At 42.9% G+C, this 19,389-nt stretch overlaps 1 long non-coding RNA gene across 1 annotated transcript; it reads right to left on the minus strand.

Annotated features, from left to right (window-relative positions):
* Positions 1–4,130: 4,130 nt before the first annotated feature.
* Positions 4,131–18,254, minus strand: LOC120638149. Its single transcript, XR_005659655.1, has 3 exons — positions 18,042–18,254; positions 9,295–9,333; positions 4,131–4,450 (listed from the first exon to the last, which is right to left on the minus strand). It is a non-coding gene; the product is annotated as an uncharacterized LOC120638149 (long non-coding RNA).
* Between the last annotated feature and the right edge of the window lie 1,135 nt (positions 18,255–19,389).

A 19,389-nucleotide genomic window follows, 5' to 3' on the forward strand; every position in this document is an offset into this window, starting at 1 on the left:
GACTCCATTCCTCTGTTTTCCCAGCTTGGCCCAACCATCCACCCCACATAAGACAGGCTACAGCTCTCCCCACGTTCAAAGCCCTCCTAAAATCCCACCTCCTCCAACAAGCTGTCTCTGTTTGATTTCCCAGTACCTTGAGGCATATTATCCCTTCAGCCAACTTTAGCACCTTTGAACTTCTTCATATTGTTCTTGGCACTCATACATATACATGTATAGATATGTAGGTACCTATACATGCACACCCTTCTTGGCACTCATATATGTATGGATATCTGCGTATGTATTACATATAGCTATTTAGATATGTCTATACATGTATTTGTATGAGTGCCAAGGAAGACATAAATGAGTTCATAATGAATAAATTGAGTGCAATTCAATTTATGTATACATATATATGTGTGTGTGTATTTATATATATATATACATCAAGTGCATATATATGTATGTGGGTGTATATATATATATATTTATACTATATTATATACAAGTGTGAATACGGCACCAGGCACTGTGCTCCCATCCCCCTGCAGGATGAGTATCACAATGACATATTATATAATTAAATTTATTATATATAAAAATTATATCTATATATATTATAACATTATATAAATTCATATATATATAAATGCCCACACACATATATATGCACTTGATGTATTGATTTTGATTAGCTGTAAACATTTTTACACCTAATGCAAGCTCTCTGTAGGCAGGAAATGTGTCACTTTGTTATTCTGAATTTCTCTGGCACATAGAAGAGTGGCCTGCACCAAGTGGGAACTTTATAAATGCTGCTGCTATTATTGCTACTTTCATTTCTATTTATTGAGTGCCTTCTACATACAGAGCACTGTCCTCTAGGCTTTGGAAAGTTCAGCAGAATCAAAAGAAGGTGATGCTAATGGATCCAAATGCCAAGTGGGGATTCAACACCCGTTCTCCCTCCTACTTAGACTGTGAGCCCCAGGTGGGATCTTTCATTCATTCGTTCAATAGTATTTATTGAGCACTTACTAGGTGCAGAGCACTGTACTAAGCACTTGGAATGTGCAATTCGGCAACAGATAGAGACAATCCCCGCCCAATGACAGGCTCACAGTCTAAATGGGGGAGACAGACAGCAAAGCAAAACAGAACAAAACAAAACAAGTAGTCTGGCGTAGATATCATCATGATAAATAGAATCATAGATATATACACATCATTAATGAAATAAATAGAGTCATAAATAATATATACAAATATGCAGTGCTGAGGGGAGGGGAAGGGAGAAGAGCAGAGGGCAGGAGATGTACACGAGCGGGTAGAACAGTGTTTGACACGTAGTAAGACCTAACAAATACCACAATTATTATCATTATTAAAGGGAGCCAAGACTTCTAGGTTCTGGATTTTGTTGGTTCAGCGAATATGCTGTGTCCCTGCATGACTCTGGCTTTTAGCTTATCTACCAAATACTGAGGATGGTTAATCAGTATTTTGAAATATTTTAGGCAATAATCATTATAATTGATATAAAATCAACCATTACAATTGCTGTTTTGTGTGATGGCCACAGTCAATCCATCAGTGGTATTTATTGAGTGCTACTATGTGCAGAGCACTGTATTAAGTGCTTGGGGGAGAGTACAGTGCAAAAGAAGTAGCAGACCTGCTCCCTGCCCATAATGAGCTTACAGTCTAGACAAATGGTCAAGATAAGTCTAGACAACATAAAAAGCTTTTGCCAACAGCTAAAGGCCTGCCTCCCAGCATATATTAGGCAGATCACTAGAATGTGAGATCCTTGGAGTCAGGAATCCTGTCTACCAACTCTATTGTACTCTCCCAAGTACTAAGTACAGTGATCTGCACACAGTACATGTTCACTAAATACCATTGATTGATTAATTAATTGACTCAAAGATGGCTGAGCTTGATCCTATAAGATCTACACCAGCAAGATGGATGATTGCTAGATTATCTGGTATTACCTTGGGATTCCTGGCAAGGGATTGTTGTTATCTGCCCAGAAAAAAAAAAATTGGACAAAGACAGGAGGGAGAGGAGGTACAGACACTGGATCCAGGGAGTTTGCTTTCTGATGGTGTCAAGCATATAAAAATAGTGGCATTACTGAGTCAGACCATCCATCCCAGTATTCTAGAGGGGCAACAGGATGATGGGAGGGAATGTGTCATGGTTGCCATCTTTGAAATCCATCTATCATCAGAGAAGTTCCATCCAGTGACTTTCAGTCTTCCCTCCATATCCTTTAATTTCCCTCTGGAGCCCTCATCCACAAATTTATCCAAACTCTTCTTGTACCTACTCCTATTTTTGGACTGCATAAATGGTAGCCTGTGGTCTTTGGTAGCCACTTTCACAGAACTGAATCATTTCTAGACTGTAAGCTCACTGTGGACAGGGAACGTGTCTGCTAATTCTGCTGTATCATACTCTCCCAAGCACTTAGTACAGTGCTCTGCATATAGTAAGTTCTCAAAGAATACAATTGATTGATTGATTAGGAGAGGCAGCACAGTATAGCGAAGGAGCTGGTAGCTGGAGAATCTATGTAAAATAAGTGCTTATAGGAAGTTGAGAGTATTTCAGCAGCTTAGGAGACACCCTAGTGCTGGACTGGCAACTGGGGGTTATACAGTGGGGAGATTAGAAATTAATTGGGGGGTGTTTCCTCGAGGAGCTATGCTTTGAGAAGGGCTTTGAAGGTGGGGCGGAGTAGTAGGCTGCTGGATGTGAAGTGGGAAGGAGTTCCAAGCAGGGGAAGAGGGCATGAGCAAGAGGTAAGAGGTGAGAATGAGGCACAATGACTAGATCAGCTTGAGTGGAATGAAGAGTAGGAGCTGGGGTCAAATGGGAGAAGAGAGGGCTTAAGAGGGAGAGAGCTGATAGAGTGCCTTAAAGCCAATGGTCAGAAGTTCCTTCTTGATGTAGAGAGGAATGGACAACCATTGGAGGCTTTTGAGGAGCGGGAAGACCTGTACAGAAAGACATTTTAGAAGAATGATCTGGGCAGTAGAGTGAAGTATGGACTAGAGTGGAAGTGATGGGAGGCATGGAGAGCAACGAGGAGGCTGGTACAGTAGCCAAGCTGGTGCCTAAGTGGTGGATGATTGGTTGGAGAGTATGGAGTGAATCCTGAAAATGTCGTGGAGAAAAAAAACCAACAGAATTTGGTGAAAGACTGAATAAGGGGTTTGAAAGAGAGGGAGGATTCAGGGATAATGCCAAGGTTGTGGCCCTCAGACTCAGGGAGGAGGGGGTGTTGTCAACTGTAACTGGAAAGTTAGGTGGAAGAGAGGATTAATTAATTAAAACATAGAAATTTACCATAAGACCCCTCTGGAAGTACTCCCAGTTCTTGGCAGCCTGGGGGCTTGCAGTGCCAAAATGCAGTTTTTTTTTAAATGGTATTTGGTAAACACTTACAATATGCCAGACACTATACTAAGCACTGGAGTAGATAGAAAATAATCATGTTGGACAGAGTTCCTGTCCCACAGAGGGCTCACAGTCTTAATCCCCGTTTTACAGATGAGGTAACTGTGGCACAGAGAAGTTATGCAACTTGCCCAAGATCACACAACAGATAAGTGGCAGAATTGGGATTAGAACCTAGGACTTTCTGACTCCCAGGCCCATGCACTAACTACCAGGCCAAACTGCTTCTCAGAGATTGGATTCCCAGGACCCAATTTTAGGGAGGTCATGGGATAATTTCAATTTAGGGACAGAGATCCAGTGTCAGACTCGTTCTTGTATCTACCTTGGAGAAGCAGCATGGTGTAGTGGATAAGCCCGGGCCTGGAATCAGAAGGTTATGGGTTCTAATCCCGGCTCCGCCACTTGTCTGCTGTGTGACCTTGGGCAAGTCACTTTACTTCTCTGGGCCTCAGTTCCCTCATCTGTAAAATGGGGATTGATACTGTGAACCCCACGTGGGACAGGGACTGTGTCCAACCCGATTTGTTTGTATCTACCCCAGTGCTTAGTACAGTGCCTGGCACATAGTAAGCGCTTAACAAATGCTATCATTATCATTATTATTCAGCAGGGATCTGAGTGGCTTGTATGATCCAAACTGACCCTGGCTACCTTCTGTTATTAGGCTGAAATTGGGCTGTGTGTCACCCTTGTCAGCATCATTAAGTCACCAGGAAGCAGGGATCTCAAGTTCTGTCTCCTGTTCAAATGATGAGAACCTAATTCCCTATTTCCCTGAGGACCAATGATTCATAAGACACAGCATTTTCTCAGAATGTAACCACTGTGTTATGTGAATTTTACTGACTTGTAAAAAAGAAAAAAGTACTCCAGTGGTTTTAAACAGTTCATGCAGTTTTGAAAATTCTTTACCTTCATGTTAGTAGTAGTTTACTCACATGTCAGGAGCTGACCTGGGAGATAGTAAAAATTAGGATATATTTGAAGGTACCTGGAAAATGAATAAATGGCATTGATGTCATGTAAAAAAACCAGAAAATTGTAATGTCATACGTAAATGTACATAACATAAAATAATACATAGCCATAAATATTGCAAAACTAAAACTCATTAAAACTCAGAATAAAGACTCAAACTCAAATTCCCAGTATATAGTGTGGTAGAGTTACAGCTTTCAAGGAGGACTTTTGGTCAAAGCACTGTATTTTCTCTACGTTAATAATGCTCAAATGTGACTACCCACTAAAGTACAATAAATCAATATTGACATAACCTTTTTAGAAGCAATAAGGAGAGCAGAACAACATTTCTCATAAGTTGGGTCTGCATAGCCCTAAGTGAAGAGAAGAATTTTTTTTTCATGCAGATCATTAAATGGGATCATTCAGGCCCCCACATATCCACTTCAGAGACTGAAGTATCTAGTTTAATAAAACTCAGCCTCATTCTATGCAGTGTAGACAGACATAGGATCTGAGGTGAGAATTGAGGAATGGGAAAAAAATAGAAAAGAAGAAATTCAGCAACGCATGACCATGGAAGAGTCTATCTTTATCCAGGTCGTATTAGAGAATACTTTAGAATGGTGAAGAGTATGTCAGATCCAGGCAGAGTCAACCTTTTCACTTTATGTTCCAAAGAGACAACTGATTAGCTCAATGACTGTTAACCTAATTGGAAAAGGTTAAAATGACATTTATAGTCACAGGACATGTCTGCAGGAGGCAAACATGTTTGTGGGAGGGAAATTTTCAAGGAGAGATGTCACTTTCTCCCCAAAATCTGTGGAGGGAAAGTCTACTGCTTAATGCTGAAATAATGTTAGCAGTCTTGGAGCAGCCCAGATGAAAATATGAACACTAGGCAGCATTTTTTTTCCAAAAGTGGAGCCCTTTGGAACAGTCCGTCCATAGCTGTGTAGCTATCCCGATGCAGACCTTCTGAGAGAAAGTCACTCGGAATGGAATCAAGCTATGCCCTATGCCAAAGCACAGGTTTCCACAGGGAGTTGGCTTCGCTCCAGGTCACGAAACATCTGGAGTGGACTTTCCAGTCCCCCCAACTCCTGACTCTGGAAAAGAAGAGGCAGATTTTTCCAAGCTTATGAAAATCCTCAAACACAGAATTTCAAAACCTAAAGAGGCCAGCACATGTTTTCTATCTTCCGAATCCATTTACCCACTCTCCAGGGTCAGACTGCTACTACCCAATAGACTGGGAATTTTCCCATGATGCCAGACCACAAGGCAGAGTTTCCACTGGCAGGGATTGTTGACATCCTCAATAATGTCACTAGGTGTGGGTTGGGGCCAGGGCAGAAGATGACATTGGCAGATGAGCGCTGCTCTTCCACTCCCCAACCTTTCCAAAACGACTTTCCTCTAGACTGTGAGCTTGTTGTGGGCAGGGATTGTCACCATTTATTGTTGTAGTGTACTTTCCCAAGCGCTTAGTACAGTCCTCTGCACACCATAAGTGCTTAATAAATACATTGAATGAATGAATGAATGAAAAAGGGATCGGTCCCACAAGGGCCAGTGGGAAAATGCCTAAATTACCTCCAGGATGATCAAACCTGATCAATTTCCTCATTGGGGATCAGCAGGGGGATGAGGGAGAGAGAAGGTAATGACCAGGGCTTCTCTCCTCCTGTTAGCACTTTCAGTCTAACCAGTAGAATGCTATTTAGATAAACCGCATCCCACTCCACAAAATCCCTTTCTCAAATCTTTGTATACACCCTCTTGGCCTGAAGGCCAAAGGCAGCCATTGGATTCTAAGCTTCTTGAAGGCAGGGATTGTGTTTTCTATATCTGAGGGACACTCCCAAGTGCTTAGAACAGGATTCTGTTCCCAGTTGGCACGTGAAAAATGCCTAGGAGGGCTTAGAGTAATGTTTCCAAAACAACTTTAACCAGAGACAGCCTAAACTCATCTTTACATTTTTCCAGACCTCTTCCTCACTGCATAATTGAACTGCCCTTTTAAAGCAAATATTTTCACTGTGACAGATTTTGAATAAATATTCATTATCCAGGTACATTTATTTCAGTGAAACAAGAAGCATTAATTGCCAATTTCTGATTACTGCCATACATTTTCCAAAACAAATTTAAAGGGAAGGAATTGTACCAAAATACTTTTTTATATCACAGATCACAATGACAGCACATATATGGAAATTAATGAGAGCCTTTCAGATTTTTCTCTTTCACAGAATCGAGAATCAATCAGCCAGTAGCATCTATTGAACCTCCTACAGTGTGCAGAGCACTTAGCTAAACACTTAAAGTGCAACAGAAATAAAAGACACAATTCATATCCTAAAGGAATTCACAATCTAATGGAAGAGTCAGGCAGAAATAAAATTATATATAAATACTGAGAATGGAAGGAAGAATAAGGCTTCAACTGGCAGTAGCAACAATACAGAGAGATGAAGTAGATGAATATATACCACAGATCAATCTATTGATGTATATGTAAATGGTGTGTATATACAAGTGCTAAGGAGGCTTGTTGCATTGATGAGAAGTGAGCTGTTGGGAGCAATGAGCAGGAGGAGGAAGAAAGACCCCTGGGCCACATCCTCCCGCGGTCCTCCCGCGGTCCTGGAACGCCCTCCCTCCTCACCTCCGCCAAACTGATTCTCTTTCCCTCTTCAAAACCCTACTTAAAACTCACCTCCTCCAAGAGGCCTTCCCAGACTGAGCTCCTCTTCTCCCTCTACTCCCTCTGCCACACCCCCCCTTTACCTCTCCGCAGCTAAACCCTCTTTTTCCCCTTTTCCCTCTGCTCCTCCACCTCTCCCTTCCCATCCCCACAGCACTGTACTCGTCCGCTCAACTGTATATATTTTCATTACCCTATTTATTTTGTTAATGAATTGTACATCGCCTTGATTCTATTTAGTTGCCATTGTTTTTACGAGATGTTCTTCCCCTTGACTCTATTTATTGCCATTGTTCTTGTCTGTCCATCTCCCCCGATTAGACTGTAAGCCCGTCAAACGGCAGAGACTGTCTCTATCTGTTGCCGACTTGTTCATCCCAAGCGCTTAGTACAGTGCTCTGCACATAGTAAGCGCTCAGTAAATACTATTGAATGAATGAATGAAAAGAAGAAGTTACTGTGTGCTAAGCACTGAACAAAGCAGTGGAGTAGATACAAGGTAAAACCATCGATGCACACAGTCCCTGTCCCCTATGGGGCTCACATTTTAAGGGAATTAATCTGGGCAGATTTCTTGGAGGAGGTGAGCTTTCATGGGGGGTTTTGAAGATGGAGAGAGATGTGGCCTGGTGGATCTGAAGAGAGTAGAATTCTAGGCATCGGGAGATGTAAAAATGTTCTTTAGGCCACTGATGTTCAACCAGAGGAACAAGTATCTGAGGATACTTCAAGCTATCAAACAGGGGTATGACCCTATTTCATTCATTCATTCATTCAAAAGTATTTATTGAGCACTTACTATGTGCAGAGCACTGTACTAAGTGCTTGGAATGTACAAATCGGCAACAGATACAGTCCCTGCCCTTTGATGGGCTTACAGTCTAATTGGGGGAGATTAATCGGGGGATATTTCTGCAGAACTGCTTCTTGCTGAGCTCCCTGATGATCCCGGCAAGCAGAGCATTAGCCAGATCAGATGAGTAAAGAAACTACGCTTCCTACCGCTGCCAGATCCCTGGACTTTGTGCCTCTTTTGGGGGCAGAGCAACAGTTGACCTCCCAGTCCCATGGATATTTTTTTTCTGGAGATGCAGAGATAATGCAGCAGCAGGGGCAGTGGAGCAGTTTCTCTTTTCACGTAATCTGGCTACCGTGTCTCTTCTTCGTCAGCTTTGACTCTGAGGAGTATCCTCCCTCCTAGACTGTAAGCTCCTTGAGGGCAGAGATCAATGTCTACCAGCTTTCTTGTACTGTGCTCTTTCAAGTGCTTAGTGCTCTACAGTGCTCTACACCCAGTAAGTGCTCAATAAATAGCATTCATTGATGGATTGACTAACAGGTGCCAACTTCACCAGGGTAATGGGGTTAATGGCCCCACAGCTTTCTGCCCTGGACTCCCAAATTTGCTCATCCCTGGTCTCTAAAGAAATCTGAGAGTTTCCAATCAGGACTGAAAAGACTCAAAATGGTGACTTTTGAGCCTATTAGTTCTTTGAAGCCTAGCCCTCCCAGTCTTCATTACCACCCTCCCCCCACACACACACCTAAAATCTCTCTGCCCCTCACGGTTTTCTCCCCCTCCCCAAAATCTCTTCCCTCCCCTTTACCCCCCTGCACTCTCAATAGAAACTTGACGATTCAGATTCCTCTCTATGTCTTGCAAAAGAGAAAGGATGTTGGTGGCTGGGTTAACCCAAGCTAATCCCACCTTTCTCATCATGCTAGCCGATTAACTACCTAAGACCTGTGTACATCTCTTTGTCATTTAGTCAGCTATTGAACTTTGCATTTTTGTTTTTGTCATTTGTATCTATATTCCTAGTCTTTTACCTAAGGTCTGCTTGCAATCCTATCTGCCTGTCTCTCCCATTAAATTGTAAGCTCCTCAAGGGCAGGGACCAGAACACGGTGGTCACTCAATAAATGCTGTCGTTGATGATGATGGTAATGATAATGAAGCCCCAACCCTAATATCCTTAAACGGTCATGGTCCCATGTTCGTTAGCATCACGGCTCACCCATTCCCCCCTGGCAACCCAATGTCCTGCGACTATTTTTGTTCCAGAATTTAGCATGGGGCTGGTTAATCTTTGCAGAGTTTTGAAATGATGTGTTTAAGGTCAGCCAGAGAGTCAGTGGGGTTAAGATCCAAACTTCCTCACCTTTAGACCCCACCGGGCTTCCATATTGCAGAGCAGAGTCTGTGGGAGAGAGGAAATGCAGAGCTTTATAACTGTTACTAAGCCCTGAAGTCCTGGCAGATACACCATTGGAAAGACATTTTATTTTAGAAAAGCTGCAGCAGCCCCAACAGGGCTACTTCACACAGGAACTTCCCTCGCCATTAACAATCCCTGCATCAGTCTGCCTCAAGCATTTGGGCCCAAACCCAAAACCGAACTGTGGAAGCCTAAGCATGTCGACTCCATTCATGAAGTTTAGTCTCTGATGTCCCCTTTGCAACATGGATTTGAATTAGTGAAGCTAGTCTCTCTGTCGGTGTGTGGGTACAGTTGTGTCCTTTCCTGTGTGTATTAAAAAGCGGATCTTTCACAGAGGAGACCTGTTTCATCATTTGAGTGGGACAAAACTACTTTGGGGCAGTCTGCCTTGCCGTGCCTGACCCGCCAAGTACCCACTTTGGGGATTTTCCCATTCAAACTTGCAGGATCCAGAGCAAGTACCCACAGAGATAGGAAGGCTTCTGACATCTTGGGAACTGGGAGTAGCTTGGGGGTCGGAGAGGATCTTTTTCCAAGAGGGGACCCCTACCACAATTTCAGGGCCTGCCTTGTTGTTGGAGGATATTTCCGAAAACTGCTTGGGAGCCCTGGAGGTCCCACAGTGGTCATTGTTGCCAGTGATTGTTGTAGGGGGACGGTTGGTATAATATTCTCCCAAGTGCTTAGTACAGTGCTCTGCACACAGTAAATGCTCAATAAATATGATTGATTGACTGAATGGTTGGGAAATGTGTGGGCGTGTGTGTGAGGAGGAGGACAAAGAGGATGAAGAGGAAAAAAGGGGAGGAGGCAACCCAAGAGTGAGGGAATGAAGAAAACTACAGGAACCCCCACAGTGCACTCCATACCTAACCTAGTTCCATGCAACTACCAACTGAGGAAGTACTGAGCTGAGGAGAGGTGGGGAGGAGTCTTGGCCCAAGAACAAGGAACCAAAAGTGACGGTGAGGGCCCACATGTTTCGCTCCTCTGGTGCTAACATGCTCACTGTGCCTTGATCTCTCCTGTCTTGCCACCGACCTCCGGTCCACATCCTACCTCAGGCCTGGAACGCCCTCTTTCCTCAAATCCACCAGACAATTACTCTCCTTCGCTTCAAAGCCTTCCGGAAGGCACATCTCCTCCAAGGGGCCTTCCCAGACTAAGCCCCACTTTTCCTCATCTTCCACTCCTTTCTGCGTCACCCTGACTCTCCCTTTGCTCTTCCCCCCCTCCCCGCCCCACAGCACTTATGTATATATCTGTCATTTTATTTATATTAATGTCTGTCTCCCTCCTTGTAGTCTGTGAGCTCGCTGTGGGCAGAGATTGTTTCTATTGCTGTATTGTACTTCCCCAAGGGCTTAGTGCAGAGCTCTGCACACAATAAGCACTCAATAAATATGATTGAATGAATGAACCAAGTGAGAGAGTGCATGTGTGTGTGTGTGTGTGTGTTGAAGTTGCCATTTGCTGTGGAAAAGTGGGAAGATGGGAATGTAGAGGCACAGTTTTGCCATGGGCGTAAATGTATCTCACTTTTATGGGTATCTTTATCCTGTCCTTTTTGTCCTTCTTGAGGAAGTATGGATTCCAGTATGGTAAATACCATCAGTGGTATTTACTGAGCACTAACTGTGTGCAGAGCACTGTACTAAGTGCTTGGGAAAATACAACAGAGTTGGTAGACATGATCCCTGCCCACAAGGAGTTTAGTCTACAAGGAGAGACAGACATTAAAATAAGATACAGATAGGGGAAATAGTAGAGTATAAGGATATTTATATAAGTACTATGGGGCTGAGATGGATATAAAGTACACAGCCAAGTGAGTAGTCACCACAGAGAAGAAGGCAGATGGGGGAAATCAGGACTTAATCAGGGAAGGCTTTTTGGAGGAGATGGGATTTTAGGTGGGCTTTGAAGGTGGGGAGAGTGGTGGGCTGTCCGATATGAAGAGGGTAGGAGTGGGACACGGACTGTGTCCAACCTGACTACCTTGTATCTACCCCAGGGCTTAGAACAGTGCTTGGGAAATATTAAGTGCTTAATAAATACCACAATTATTATGATTATTAAGAGGGTCAGTGGTGAGATAGATGAGATCAAGGTACAGAGAGTTGGTTGGCGTTAGAGGAGTGGAGTATGCAGGTTGGGGTTGTAGTAGAGGTTCAGCGAGGAAAAGTAGGAAAGCAACAGCCGATCGAGTGCCTTAAAGCTGATAGTAAGGAGTTTCTGTATGATGTGAAGGTGGATGGACAACCACTGAAGGTTTTTAAGGAAGGACGAGATGTGGACTGAATGGTTTTTCAGAAAAAGCGATCCAGGCATCAGAGTGAAGTATGGACTGGAGAGAGGACTGACTAATTTGTCCCAGTTTGGGGATGGAGCGAAAAGAAGAGGGAGGACCTTACTCTGAGTTTGAGAAAAGTGGGACACTCATTTTGACCATTCATCCTTTTCTGAAACAAATGTGGAGATCTTTATATTTTGATCTGATAAAGGGACCATGAATCACACTATCTATAGGATGAGTCACGCTCTATAGGATGAGTCACGCTCATGGATGCCATATCAGTAGCAGGGGAGTCTTTGAAACAAAGGACAATTCTACTGCAGTAGGGTAAATAGCAGATGAACTTCATTTCAACCTCATCCACACAGTATCCAGGGTGTTTGATTAATCCCATTTCAGGTTTAGCCGCTCTGTCTAACAAAGAATGGTTCCATGAGGGACTATAACTAGAACATCAAGTGCCTGGCAGATTTTTCTTAATTAAACCAGGAAATAGATGCCAAGCCATTCTATTGAGACTATAGAAAAAGCTGTCAGTCAGGGAAAAGGAAGGAAGAAGAGCGAGAAAGGCAAGAGAAGACATCTGTGTCAAAAGGCCATTTAGAGAAGAAGCAGTGTGGCTTAGTGGGAAGAGCATGAACCTGGGAGTCAGAAGACTTGGGTTTTAATCCCAGCTCTGCCACTTGTCTGCTGTGTGACCTTGGACAAGTCACTTTACTTCTCTGTGCTTCAATTACCTCATCTGTAAAATGGGGATTAAAACTGTGAGCCCATGTGGGAACTGGATGTGTCCAACCTGATTAGCTTGTATCTACCCCAGTGCTTGGTACAGTGCCAGGAACAAAATAAGTGCTTAACCGATATCATAAAAAAAATTCCAGGAGAATGGACATACCAAGTGAAGATCATCAGAATTTTAAAATGGAGGAGGACAGATGTAGCCATCACCAGTACATCCTTTTAGGTTCTAGGAAGTCACTCTGGGGCTTTGCTTTCTGCCCGAGTGAGTTTCTTCATTTGGGTTTGTGTTGAATGACCACCAAAGCAGACACTGGAAGTTGTGGGTCATATTTCATTGGTACAGTGCTCTGCACACAGTAAGCGCTCAATAGATACGATTGAATGAATGAACTTCAAAGCCTCCTGGATAAACACTGGTGGCTTTTCCCCCAAGAATAGACACACTTGTATCTAGATGATGACTTTTTCCTTGCAATCCTGGAACATTACAACACTATTCCAAGTCCGAGGCCATCCTTCCCCACCACCACACCCGTTTCAGACCTAGAAACAACTGTGGAAGAACAAAGTCTATGAACTATAATTGAGGGAAATGGTAGCCTCAATAAAGGGCTCCCCAGGGCTGGTAAATGGCAGCCAATCAATCAGTGACATTTATTAAGCACATACCATATGCAGAGCACTGTACTAAACACTTAGGAATGTACAAAACGATAGAGTTGGTAGACACGATCTCTACCCACAAGGAGCTTATGGTCCAGAGAGGTAGACAGACATTAAAATAAATTATAGATGGGGAAATAGCAGAGTGTAAGAGTATAGGCAGTGTAATGGCTGTAATGCATCAGTGCTGAGAGGCTGGGAGTGGGGTATCAAAGTGCTAATGCCAATGTTTCAAAATGGCACACACAATTCATTAGCAATTACAGCTGTCCTACTTGGACACGAGAACATTGCAGAGATCAATATCTAATGGAATTTTCAAAATGATGGCCACATTTTCCTCATTGGATTTTTGGCTGCAGCACTGGTATATTTTCTAGTCTTGGCCTTCATTAGATTGTAAATTCCCCAAGAGCGGGGCTTGTGTCTTCTATATGTTCCCCAAGTGCCTTCTACAGTGGTCTTCACACAGTCGGTGCTCAATAAATACCGTAAATACTGATGCTTGTACTTTACCAAATTATACCTTGGTTCAGGGAAATATCGCATGACCTCCATCTGACGGAAAGCAGCCGTTTGGTGTTTTCCGAGAGAGGTGACTCAATTAATAATAATTGTGGTATCTGTTAAGCGCTAACTAGGTGTCAGGCACTGTACTAGGCTCTGGGGTAGATACAAGCAAATCAGATTGGACACAGTTCCTGTCCCACATGGGGCTCACAATCTTAATCCCCATTTTACAAGTGAGGTAACTGAGACACAGAGAAGTTAAGTGACTTGCCCAAGATCAGACAGCAGACAAGTGGCAGAGCCGGGGTTAGAACTCAGGTCCTTCTGACTCCCAGGCCTATGCTCTATCCACTAGGCCTTGCTGCAACCAATTCTGTGATTGCCTCAGCACGCCAAACTGTGTTTGGATTAAAGATAGAAACCCCACTAACTCAGGTAAACCTTTTCATTGGGTTGTAAAAAGGAGATTGAAATCAATCAATTAATCTATCATTCCAATGCATTTATTGAGCACTTACTGTGGGAGAAGTACTGTATGAAGTGCTTGAGAGAGTACAGTTTAACGCTATAATGGAATTGATGGACACATTCCCTAACCACATCAAGTTTACAGTCTAGAGAGGGAGACATACATTAATATAAGTAAATAAATAACAGATGTGTACAAACGGACCGTAGGACCGAGGAAAAGGTGAATAAGGGGAGCAAAGCCAAGTGCAAGGGTGGCACAGAAGGGAGTGGGAGAAGAGGGAGTGTGGGCTTAGTCAGGGAAGGCCTCTTGGAGATGTGCCTTCAGATGTGCTTTGAAGGTACCATCAGATGTGCTTCGAGTAATCGTCTGTTCAGTATGAAGAGCGAGGGCATTCCAGGCTTCCAGGCCAGAAGAAGGACGTGGGTGATGGGTCGGTGGCGAGATAGATGAGATTGAGGTATATTGAGTAGGTTGGCATTGAGCAAAGGGTGTGGGCTAGGTTGTAGTAGGAGAGGAGTGAGATAAGGTAAGAGGGGGCAAGGGGTTTCAGTGCTTTAAAGCCAGTGGTAAGGAGTTTCTGTTTGTTTCAGAAGTTGGTGGGAAACCACTGGAGGTTCTGGAGGAAAGAAGATATCTATGTGTGCTTCCGTTACAGGAGGAAGGCCCTATTAATATCCCTGGTCTGAATGCTAAGAGGTATGAACCGTGTCTTTTCCTCTTAAGATGGAGAAAAACTTAAAGGGTTTCTGAAATATCAGTACTGCCATGGAAAGAGTATTTGCTGGCTATGTTTTAGATCAATTGGAGAATTGCTGGGCTGTGTAAAAGCGGTGAGAACTGAATTTGTGAATTTTTTTTTTCCACTACACCTAGGTCATTTCTGCATGGGATCACATCTAATGTACTTCTAAATTCCCTGTGTGCCTTAACACTAAAAATAAATGTCTCACAGCTGACCATTAGATTTGATACTAGCATTTTTCATTACAATTCAGCACGAGAGATGAAAAGTGTTAGGTGGAGGTTATGCAGAAACGATAGTATTTCTTGGAGATTGCATCCTTTGTGTAGCTTCCAGATTGGCTGAGGAAGCCGCCTGATTGATAGGTGCTACCCAGGGATGCTGGCTATTCTGAATTATCCCAGTGTGCTTGGATTTTGCTTACTGAGCTAATGTAAGATAGGCAGGTAGTGGAATGGAGGGGCCAGGGCTAAGCCTAAAATGCAGTCTAACTGTCACGTGGACGTGCTGAGAAGGCAAACTCAGAGGAAGGACAAGTGCTACAGGGGCAACTATGATCAATCTTGGCCCATTTATCCCCATAGATGGAAAGGTTTAGGGACCAGGGAGGAAAGAAACATCTCGTGGTTCAGGTTTTTTGGGTTCTTTTGTTAATTTAAAGTCATTCTTGAAAACTTTCCTGTAGAATGACTTCTGGGGGGAAAAAAATCATGGGAGCATTTCCTGAGGCCCCGCTTTAAATTTCAGTTAATTAGTCAATCAATCAACGGTATTTATTGAGTGCTTACTGGGTGCAGTGCACTGTACTAAACGTTTGGGGGAGTACAATTCAATAGAATTGGTAGACACGATCCCTGCTCACAAGGAGCTTTCAGTCTACAGGAGAGACAGACATTAAAATAGATTATGGATAGGGGAAATAGTAGAGTAATTTATCCCCCAAATGGAAAACCAAACTTCCCCTCCCTGCATAGGTTTATGGCTGCTTGGGATAAAGGGGGTCAAGGTCTTTGCGATGTCCAAGTGCCCCTGTGTCTACCCCAGCGCTTAGAACAGTGCTCTGCACATAGTAAGCACTTAACAAATGCCAACATTATTATTATTATTATCCATACAGAGCTCCCAAAATGTTGCTCTTGTCTACAGTCACTCTATCAATCAATGGTATTGATTGTTTCCTGTATGCAATAATAATAATAATTATGGTATTTGTTAAGCGCTTACTATGTGCCAGGCACTGTGCTAAGTATCAAGCCCTTGGGAAAGGACAATAGAATTAGTAGATGTGACTCCTCCCTTCAAGGAGCTTACAGTCTAACTGTGAGACAGACAGTAAAATACATTATAGATCATTCTACACAGCCTGGTTTTCAAAAAGCATGTTTGCTCTGTGCAGACCTGGACTCAAACAATCTATTAAAAGCCAAAATAATTTCTGCTTATCCAAGCCCTAGCCCCCCATCTCCATCTTTCACCTTGAGTCCCAAGAAAATCAACTGTTTACGGGAGACAGAGAACCAGTTTCATGTCTGGATTCTAAAAGATGAAAGGTGGGAAGGAGGAGGCTATATTTATAAAGACAAAACAAACATGTCTTCAAAAACCCCAGAATTTACTCATTTCTTTTTTATAGTCTTGTTTTCAATGTAATAAATGGGGATTGCAATGCAATTTTGGCCTCATTTCATATAAATCAGCTGAAAAATTGTCCGACTGATGTCCAAATATATTGGATTTTTTATTTTTTTTTGGCTGTGCATTCTCGAGCGTGAGTCCTGATTGGCCTCAGAGTTTGCCTTATTGACGGCAGCTTCCCATGGAGCCTGGTGATAGCTCCAGACGTACAATAGGATGGTTCCAAGTGAGAATGTGGTTTCAATATGAACAGGGAGTTTTTTTCATCAGAAAAGTGGTGGGGGGAGGACAGTGAATGCATCTTCTATGCTCTTATTTTCCATGGTTTGGTAACTTAGAGATAGGAGAGCTTAGTAGCAGGCAGAGCTTAGGGAGGATGGAAAAGAGAAATATGCAATTTGTCAGTCAGGGTTACTTTAGCAGACTCTGAGATGAGACCAACAGTGGGTGTTTGCAAAATCATTTCCTTTGTCTGGCAGAGTTTTCCCAGCAAACATTATGTTGGTGCTAAGGTTTAAATTGCCCTGGGCAGAATTGTGCAAAACACCCTTCAGAAACTTACAATTGCCCCATTCAGATCTTTTGACAAGTAGGTATCAAACTGATGATATCTATGAATAATAGTGAACAAGACCATAATGAGGAAAAGGCAAATGCAGCAAAATCTGCAAGCCAATGTCCAGTCAAGAAAAGCCAGGAAAATATATAATCAGGGGGCAGAGAAAAAAAACATTGACCTAAGCAGTAGTTCAGTCAGACAGTTGGGGGATTCAGTTTGCAAGCATAATACACTATCATCATCTGCTTGAGAGACTTTTGTAACAACAAAATATAGTAGACATAAACATCATTATAACAGCAACAGCTAAAATGAGTACACATTTTGTATATAGGAAAATGCTCTCTCTTTCTCCAACCCTGTCTGTTTTAAAAGAGACAAAATGCCAGCAACAGATAATGTCCATGCTTTCACCCACTGGAAACATATTGCTGATTCAATTTCCCCTCTCTGTTTTTCTTTTTATTAAATCATTCAGCTTGAAACAAAAACAACAATAAATAAACATAAACCTCGTTTAAAAGAAATATTGAAAATGAGGTGATAACCAGCCACTTGGTGGAACAAAGTGCTTCCAAAATCCTGCAAATGAAAAACTACAATGGGGCCAATACACTGTCACTCATCTAATAGTCCTTGCAAGCTATTTCTGAAATTAAAATGGAAAAAATGCTCAAGAACCTTTTTCTATAAATGTATTCATTCATTTATTTCTAGAGGAAAACACGCTATCATGGTGAATGCATGGCCAGTAACAAATTTTCTCTGCAGGCAACCACCAGTCCCAACTGAAAGACCCCCCAAATTGTTTTCCAGAGTACCCTATGTAGAAGGGTGTGACCTTCCATGCAAATATGAGACCTGCATCAACCACAGGGGCAGGCCCAGCTTCTTGAGCAGTTTCAATGATATATCACCCTCAATCCCCCTCTAGACTGTGAGCTCACTGTGAGCAGGAATGTGTCTGTTTGCTATTATATTGTACACTCCCAACTGCTTAGTACAGTGGTTTGCACACAGTAAGCGCTCAATAAATACGATTGAATGAATGAATGAACCCCATACTCACCAGCCATCAGATGGCGAGACAGCATCCCCAACAATGAATTCCTGGAATGTGGTCAGTTCACCAACACCGAGGTGGTGCTTGTCTCAACCCAACTTCACTGGGGAGGACATGTGAGGAGCATGGATAATAGCAGGCTATCCAAACAGCTGCTGGATGGAGAGCTAAAATGAGATGCATGCAAATAGGGAATACAAAACAAATATTTTAACAACTTACTGAATCCCAGTTTCAAACGAGCTCACACAGCAGGCAGGTGGCAGACTCAGTATTAAAGCCCAGGTCCTCTGGTTTCCAGACCCCTGCTCTTTCCAGTAGGCCACGCTGCTTTTGCGTATGATAGCACCAATTTGTTCATTCACACTGTGAAGTGGATGATTGGTCACAGATCATTCTATTCAGCCTCACTCAAACAATGCTATTTACTATGTCCTCTAGACTGTAAGCTCGCTGTGGGTACGGAATGTGTCTGTTATACTGTTGTGTTGTACTCTCCCAAGCGCTTAGTACAGTACTCTGCGCACAGTAAGTGCTCAATAAATATAATTGATTATTTATTGAGCACTTACTGTGTTGAACATACTGTACTAAGCTCATGTACTAACCACTATACTAAACCATACTTACCCGTATAGGCAGCATCTCACCATTAGTAATGTCATCTTCAAATACAAAAGGTTGCTCTGCTACTTGTGCCTGACAGTCCAGGAATACCTTACCTGCTATAATTCAGCACTCTCCGTTCCATTCAGCGACATGCTCATTCCTTTCCTCTTTGACTTCCATGTCTATGGCCCCTACCAACTGGTCCAAATTTGCTCCCCTTCCTAACCTCTGATAATCTTGCCAACTACTTTGTTGGGAAAATATGGAAATTCTCAGCTGTGAACTTCCAAGAGCCCTTCCTTTACCACCTCACCACTCTTCTGTCCCCTCCTCCTCTTTCTTTTCCTTCTCCGCTGTCTTTCAGGAAACCTTCCTTCTGCTTTATAAAACTGCCCCCTTGTGCCAGTGCCCGGACCCTAATCCTTTCTCATCTCTTAAGAACCCTCGGTCCCCTTCAATCAATCAATGGGATTTATTGAGCACTTAATGTGTGCAGAGCACTGAACTAAGCTCTTGGGAGAGTACAATATAACAGAGTTAGTAGGCATATTCTCTGAGAAGCACCATGACCTAATGGAAAGCACGCAGGCCTAGGAGTCAGAGGACCTGGGTTCTAATTTTGGCTCTGTCACATGTCTGCTATGCGACCTGAGGCAAGTCACTTAACTTCTATGTGCCTAAGTTAACTCATCTCTAAAATGGGGATTAAAGACTGGGAGCCCCACATGGGGCATGGACTGTATCC

This window comes from Ornithorhynchus anatinus, chromosome X5, assembly GCF_004115215.2.
Source record: "Ornithorhynchus anatinus isolate Pmale09 chromosome X5, mOrnAna1.pri.v4, whole genome shotgun sequence".
Lineage (NCBI taxonomy): Eukaryota > Metazoa > Chordata > Mammalia > Monotremata > Ornithorhynchidae > Ornithorhynchus > Ornithorhynchus anatinus.